This window comes from Cryptomeria japonica, chromosome 7 (genome assembly GCF_030272615.1).
Source record: "Cryptomeria japonica chromosome 7, Sugi_1.0, whole genome shotgun sequence".
Taxonomy (NCBI): Eukaryota; Viridiplantae; Streptophyta; class Pinopsida; order Cupressales; family Cupressaceae; genus Cryptomeria; species Cryptomeria japonica.
The window spans coordinates 273577792-273585705 of NC_081411.1; positions in this window are offsets into that span (position 1 = coordinate 273577792).

The window sequence follows — 7914 nt, forward strand, 5'->3', positions numbered from 1 at the left end:
AATACACAAAAATTAGCTTACACAATGAGAAATATATGTCCCTATCCATTTGATAAGAGCATTCCAATGCCTCCATTTCCTACACACTTCGTCACACCAAAGTTTGATAAGTACAGAGGCAAAGGGGACCCTAAGGCACATATAAGACAATTTTTCACATCTTGCATTGAGGCAGCAGTAGAAGAAACATACTTGTTGAGATTGTTCCCACAAAGCTTAGGTGAACAAGCTATGGAATGGTTCTCCCAACTTCCACTTGGAATTAAGTCATGGGGTGATCTAGCAGAAGCTTTCATACAACATTTCTCATATAACATAGAGATAGAAATATCAGTTACCACTTTATGCAACACTAAATAGAAAGATGGGGAGTCATTTTCATCATTTTTACAAAGATGGAGGAATTTTGCTAGAATATGCTCTTGTGAAATTCCACAAAAACAAATGGTAGAGATGTTTACACAAAATGTCAACAGAGAAATTGGTTATGACTTGAGGAAAGCTTGTTTGTCCACTTTCAAGGATGTCATTGAGAAAGGCTTAGCAACAGAGAAGGTCTTAATTGAGAAAGGAATCATCAAGATATTCAAAGAAAATAAAGAAGATTTTAAAGGAAAGGACAAGCCACGATTTTGGAAAAAGAACAAGAACACACTAAATGATGGCGTTGTTGATGCTAACACAGGGAGAGCAAAAATCATTCTTTCAAGATCAAGTTCCTCTACAAGAAATCAAGTAAATACTCAAGCAACTCTAAAACCATGAAGGAAAAACACCACATTGGGAGAACTACTTGAGTAAACTTTTAGGAAGATAATGGCAAACAAAATAATAACAATTCAAGACAATCCTCCATATGATTCAAAAGTCAAACCAAATTGGTGGAATGATGATGAGTATTGTGAATATCACAAGAGAAAGGGACATAAAACAGGAAATTGCCATCACTTGAAGAACATTATACAAGATCTTATTGATAGAGGTGATATTGATATTGAAGGAAATACATCTAATCAAGAACATGATATGTTTAAGGAACCATTCCCTAAACATGACAAGGGAAAAGTCAAAGCCATAAATGAGCAATCTAACTATACCAAAGTGTCCTATGATTATGATTCAACCGTTAATCACATTTTGATGGACAAATATGTTTCTACTATCATTATAAAGAACAAAATGCCTAAAAGTTCTACTCAAAGAGCCAAAGTTGTCCTAAAAAGCATTGGAACTCCTTTTGAATCTACCTCTGAATGTAATGTCACAACTCATCAAGGTAACGTCACCCTGCAAGGTGCTCCAACTAAAACCACCATTTCCTCATCGGCCAAACCTGAGTACGACCTAGTAGAATAGTTAGGGAAGACGCCCATGCTTATCTCAATCCTAGAACTGTTGTGTGTCTCTCTTTCACGTAAAGTCATACTTGATAAAGTCTTAAGAGAAACCTTTGTACCCACTGATCTGAACATGGATCGGTTTCAAGCCATGGTGGGATACCTTTCCATTCCACATTCCCTTACATTCCCCGAAGCTGACGATGCCTCCATAAGCCAACTGCATAATGCACCTTTACACATTGAAGCCTTCCTACACAAACATCAAATAGAATGAGTCCTGATAGATGGAGGAGTTGGTCTCAATATATGTACATTGAATACTCTTAAGCAATTGGGATATTCTAAAAAATATGTGAATGCTACAAACAAAATTACCATCAAGGCATATGATGACGAAGAGAGTTCATCTAAGGGCACAGTCACCTTACCTCTTAGAGTTGGGTCAGTCACAAAGGATGTGGTTTGTCAATTCCTTGATCTAGATCTCACATACAATATACTATTGGGATGCCCTTGGATTCTTGAAATGAGATTTGTTCCCTCAACATGTCATCGATGTATCAAGTTTCCACACAATGGAGTTGAAGTGACTGTCAAAGATGATCCAAACCCATTCATATATTGCAATAATCTACGACCTAGATCAGAAATAACAATCCTAGTCAATCGAGAGGTTGTTCCTTCATCAACATATTTTGATCTAGAATCCTTGAAAGCTTCTACGTCAAAACATGCATAGATCAATTTTTTTTTCAACATTAAAGACATGGGATGTGGTGAGTATATCTTTCATATTGATCAACTCCCTCTATCTCCTAAGGTATTCAGTCGACAGGAACAATCTATAAACAATTTGCAAGGAATTGGGTGTGAACCACCTAGTGTTGTGGCTACTAAGTTTGAATGCAAATCTCCTCTAGTGGTGCAAGCAACTCTTGATATCAATAGTCCTAAGAGTGGTTCCAACGAAGAATCTATTGAGCGTATCACCAGCCCTCTTGAGAACTCACACAACTTTACCATCTCATCCACTCATTCCATTTCCACTCCACTCCTAGACTTGGATCAACAAGAATCACAAAAGCCCTTACTCATTGGGGATCACAAATCAAGCTTTGTAAAGAAAAATTGAAAAGTAAAAAATAAAAAAAAGTCCTTTACTCCAAACCAAAATCAAAAGCTATTGGACTCTACAAAAATCAAGGTCAAGAATAAAATACTATGAAGAAAAAAGAGCAAGAGATGATCTCTCCTAATACCAAAATAACTGGGGGCAAAAGTTTACAATTTCAAGTAAAAAAAGCTACTTGTTGATCCTAAGTCTCCATCATGTCATGATACTTTCACTTCTTTTTGCAATCATAAGCCTTCACCACTCATCCAATTGTTTCACACATCCTTTCCCTTCCAGTGATACATCACATCAATGGACCTTTAATGGAAATTCCTTGAGGGTGTTTGTTATCAGGGATACCCAAACTTCTTTAGGTGACACACATACAAGCCTGTGTAGTCCACACACTAGTAATTTTATCTCAACTCCTTCATCAAGGAAGACAGTCCCTCGAGCAACATATAATTCAGTAAAGGAACAATACAACTACAATCACAAAGTAAAGCCTCGCATATTTGAGGTGGGTGACTTAGTTCTCAAGGAGAATCCTAGAAATAAATAAGACAGAGAGAAGAAGGCCAAGTTCAAACCAAATTGGCTTGGTCCTTACGTCTATAGATTAGGTGCTATTAGCTTTCAACACCAGATGGAGAACCTTTGAAAGATCCGATCAACAACATGCACCTTCGCAGGTTTTACACATAGCCTTTAAGAATATCCTAAATCAAAAATACAAAAAAATCAAAAAAATATCAAAAATACAAAAAAATAAAAAATATTAAAAATCATAAAAAATAAAAAAAAATCATCACTTGGTGAAAACCTAGCAAACAGGCGCCTTGTGACACAAAAAAAAATTTAAAAACTGAAAAACGTAAAAAGAAATAATTTCGTCCAACGGTGAAAACCACTTCGGTGGTGCCCTAGGCAAGTACCATGGTGAAAATCGGGTCACCGACACCATGTGTAGAGACATTGCTCCTCCCTCCTTCAGGATTCACTTTCATCCTTTCACTTTTTCACACACTCACATCCTATCCATTCATAATAAACTTACCCATTCCCATCATGGCTTTTTATTGATCTACCTAAGATTGGTTACCCATTCATAATAATTCTTCCTTTTCCTCCATTTCCATCCATAATAAATCAGATCCTATATGTGGCTAAGGAAAATCCTAAGTCTAGTGATGGGTGTGGAACTAAGAGCATTACATGTTTTGAGGAGTACAATTTCTTCCAGTTTTCTTCATTCTATCCACGCACAATCCACAATAAAGCAATATTTGCATCACGGATCCACAATAAAGTTTCATCTTCTCTGCTAAAAAGTATCAGTTTCATGGATTCAGTTAGTTTTAGATGAGATGTAAACAGTAGCAATGGGCTTCAACAAATCAAATCTTTCAACAGTCTCAGACAACATTATGGTTGAGTGCTATCTATCCTTTTGTGAAGGAAAACATTGTGACCACAATTGAATAGACTTATACAAGTGACAAGAGACACTAAACTTGAGGACTATAGTGAATGTTGGTGTCGAGTCTTGGTTTCCTTTTGATTTTATCTTTTTTGGTGACACGTCTTTTAGCTTTTTTAGGATGTCTCTAACTAGAGATTTAATCTCCAAGATGTCTTTGACTAGAAAGGAGAGGATGGGATATGTTCACTTATTGTTTTGCTATTGATGGATTGTCTCTTAGCAATTCTATGACTTGTCCAAGGATATGAGGATACTACGAGTCTAGTATGAACTGGGGCATTCTTTGTTTGCAACTGTCTGATCTCCATGCAAACGGGTACAACGACTTTCTCGATCGAACCTATGCCTCGATTGTCATAACCTATTTTCCATGATAAAGCTCAATGATGATAATAGCACAAGAATCTCTTTCACTTCCATATCTTCTATCTTCCATCCTCCTTTCTTAATTGACCACCATTGTCCTTTTGGAGTCCGTGTAGCCCGCTATCGCATGATTGAGTATAATGATGCACCAAAAATATTTTCACTACATGTAGTCTGCATCCGCATCATCACATGTTAGCATATCTCCTTTCATACACACATATAGATATCACACTTACATCACATTCTGCACACACCACTAATTAGTATATCATGGGTTATCCCACATTAATGGTTCCCACTTTTGCCAACGAAGAAAATTGGTGGAGGTGGAGAATGTTTTTTTGGGGGGGTTCAAACGAACTAGGGGTGTTCAAACGAACCCCCCCTTAGGGTTCGATCCAACCCACCATCGGACACGGGTTCAATCAAACCCTAGGTGGGTTTGTGGGTTCGATCAAACTCCCCGTTCGATCAAACCCCTTTTAAAATTATTTTATTTTAAACTTCTATAAATATTGAAAACGACAGTTAAACTGTCATTTTCAAATTTGTATTTTTATGTGTCCAGAGGGGTTAGAGCGAACCCGACGTCAGCACCACGTCAGCATGCCCTGTCTGCAGCAGCCAGGGTGTTTCACCTTTCAACTTTCGGCCTACATTATTTCAGGTGCACAACATAACCTTTTTTGTTTTGTTTAATAATGTCTTTTTTTAATTAAATTTATTTAAAAATTAATAAATAATTTATTTGTTAATTTATTATTTTAATTAAATAATTTAATATTTATTGTTTTTTCAGCATTTTAGAAATTTTTTTGAAAATTTAATGTTTTGATTTAATGTCAATTTGTTTTTAAAATTAAATAACTATATATGTATTTTTTTTTCAACTTTTAAAAAAAATGTTATGAAAAACTTAGAAAACTAAGGTAGTAAATTAGAACTTAGAAAAAGATTAAGAAAAACATTAGCAAAAAAAATAAATTAGAAAAATGTTACAAATATAAATATAATAAATTAAAATATTATAAAAATTAATAAATTTAAATTAAAAAAAATATTATAAAACCTAGATAACAAATTTAAACAAATTACACAAAATAAATCCTCTAAAATGTGACCCCTTTTCACATCCTATTACACACACAACATGACCTCTTAGGACCCCTTAAGACCACATATGCCTCTGATGACACTATACGTCCCCTTAGGACCATAGAGGATCACATAGTGGACACTAAGGGGTCATATATGGTCCTAAGGGGTCACGCATGTGTTCTAACACATGCGTGTCCCCTTAGGACTGCATGTGGCCCCTTATAAAAGCCTATTGTGTATGACATACCCCTTAGTCCATTACATAGTATCCTAAGGGGTCATATGTGGTCCTAAGGGGTCACACATGTGTTAACAAATGCGTGACCCCTTAGGACCACATATGACCCTTTATAACATTCTAGTGTGTACGACATACTCCTTAGGATCACATAGTGTCCTAATGGGTCATATGTCATCCTAAGGGGTCACACATGTGTTCTAACACATGCGTGACCCCTTAGAACCGCATATGACCCCTTATAAAATCCTACTATGAATGACATACCCCTTAGTCCATCACATAGTGTCCTAAGGGGTCATATGTGATTTAAGGGTTCACACATGTGTTAACACATGTGTGACCCATTAGGACCACATATGACTCCTTATAACATCCTATTGTATACAACATGTACCCCTGAGGATCACATAGTGTCCTAGAAGGGGTCATGCATGTGTGTTCTAACACTGTACATGTGTGACCCCTTAGGACCACATATGACCCCTTATAACATCCTAGTGTCTACAACATACGATGCCTTAAGATCACATGTACAATGTCCTAAGGGGTCATGCATGTGTTCTAACACATGCATGACCCCTTAGGACCACATATGACCCCTTTTAACATCCTACTATACATACGACATTCCCCTTAGGATCACATAGTGTCCTAAGGGGTCATATGTGTTCCTAAGAGGTCACGCGTGTGTTCTAACACATGCGTGACCCCTTAGGACAACATATGACCCCTTATAACATCCTATTGTACATAAGACATTCCCCTTAGGATCACATAGTGTCCTAAAGGGTCATATGTGGTCCTAAGAGGTCACGCGTGTGTTCTAACACATGCGTGTCCCCTTAGGACCACATATGACCCCTTATAATATCCTACTGTACATACGACATTCCCCTTAGGATCACATAGTGTCCTAAGGGGTCATATGTGGCCCTATGAGGTCACGTGTGTGTTCTAACACATGTGACCCCTTAGAAACACATATTATAGTGTCCTAAGGGGTCATATGTGGCCCTATGAGGTCACGTGTGTGTTCTAACACATGTGACCCCTTAGAAACACATATGACCCCTTATAAAATCCTAGTGTGTATGACATATCAGTCCCTTAAGATCACATACATTAGTGTCCTAAGGGGTCAATAATATGTGCTCCTAAGGGGTCATGCATGTGTTCTAACACATGCGTGACCCCTTAGAACAACATATGCCTAAAATCCCCAGAGCTTGAACCACTCTCTATGGAGCCTCTTACATAATCTTATTTTCTCATCTCTACATATTGACAAGAAATGTTAGTTTGCTTCATGTGGTCAAGGGTCAAATCAATCGCCTAATTTTATAAGAATGTAGCATTCGATGTTATCTTTTTGAAAAGTGTCCACGATGATCAATGTTATATTATTAATTTAATATGCAAGAAGTTATACTAAAATACCAAATGTAGACTTTAATTATGATGGTTAATGTCATGTTGGGAAGTTTATAGTATCAATGTGTGCAAGCTTGAGTCATGACATATGATATTATATTTGAATTGAAGCATAATAGTGTGTCCTACTAGTGGTCCAACATTTATTTTATTTTATTTTTAAATATTCACATGATTAAAAAGTGTATGATGTTGTATCAAAGAAGGAGAAGTTTGATCTAAGCCTAGGAGGTTATATATAACCACCCTTTGTGGAGCCCTCAACATAGTCATATATGGTTCCATCCACATACTAATAAAATATGTTAGTTTGCTTCATATTTTTAAGGGCCAAACAAAATTATCTAATCTTACAAGTATGCAACCAGGTTAGTGCTAGCTTTCTAAAAAGTATAATTTACATCTAGTATGTTTTTTAATATATTATAGATTTAATAATTTTATAATCATATGCCCATTACAAAAATGCAATGACCTCTATTTTTTTGAGATATGGAGTTCAATAACAAACAATGTAAATTTTTTTAGCGAAGTTACATTCCATTTTTTATCAATGCCCGTGTTTTAGAGAACAAAAAAATTAATTTTGATATACACAAAAATATTTATACGTTACAATAAAATATAGACCTCTAATTTTTTTTGTTATTGACTTATAAAAATATATATCGTGTTCTTGAATTTTTTATGTATTTTATTTAAATGACAAATATATATATGTTTTAATTTAGTAAAGTTGTATGTATATATCTTTAATGATCTCTCTCTCTCTTTGAAATTAATGTTAGATCTCTCTCTCTCTCAAATTAATGTTTTAATAATTTAAAATGTATGTATG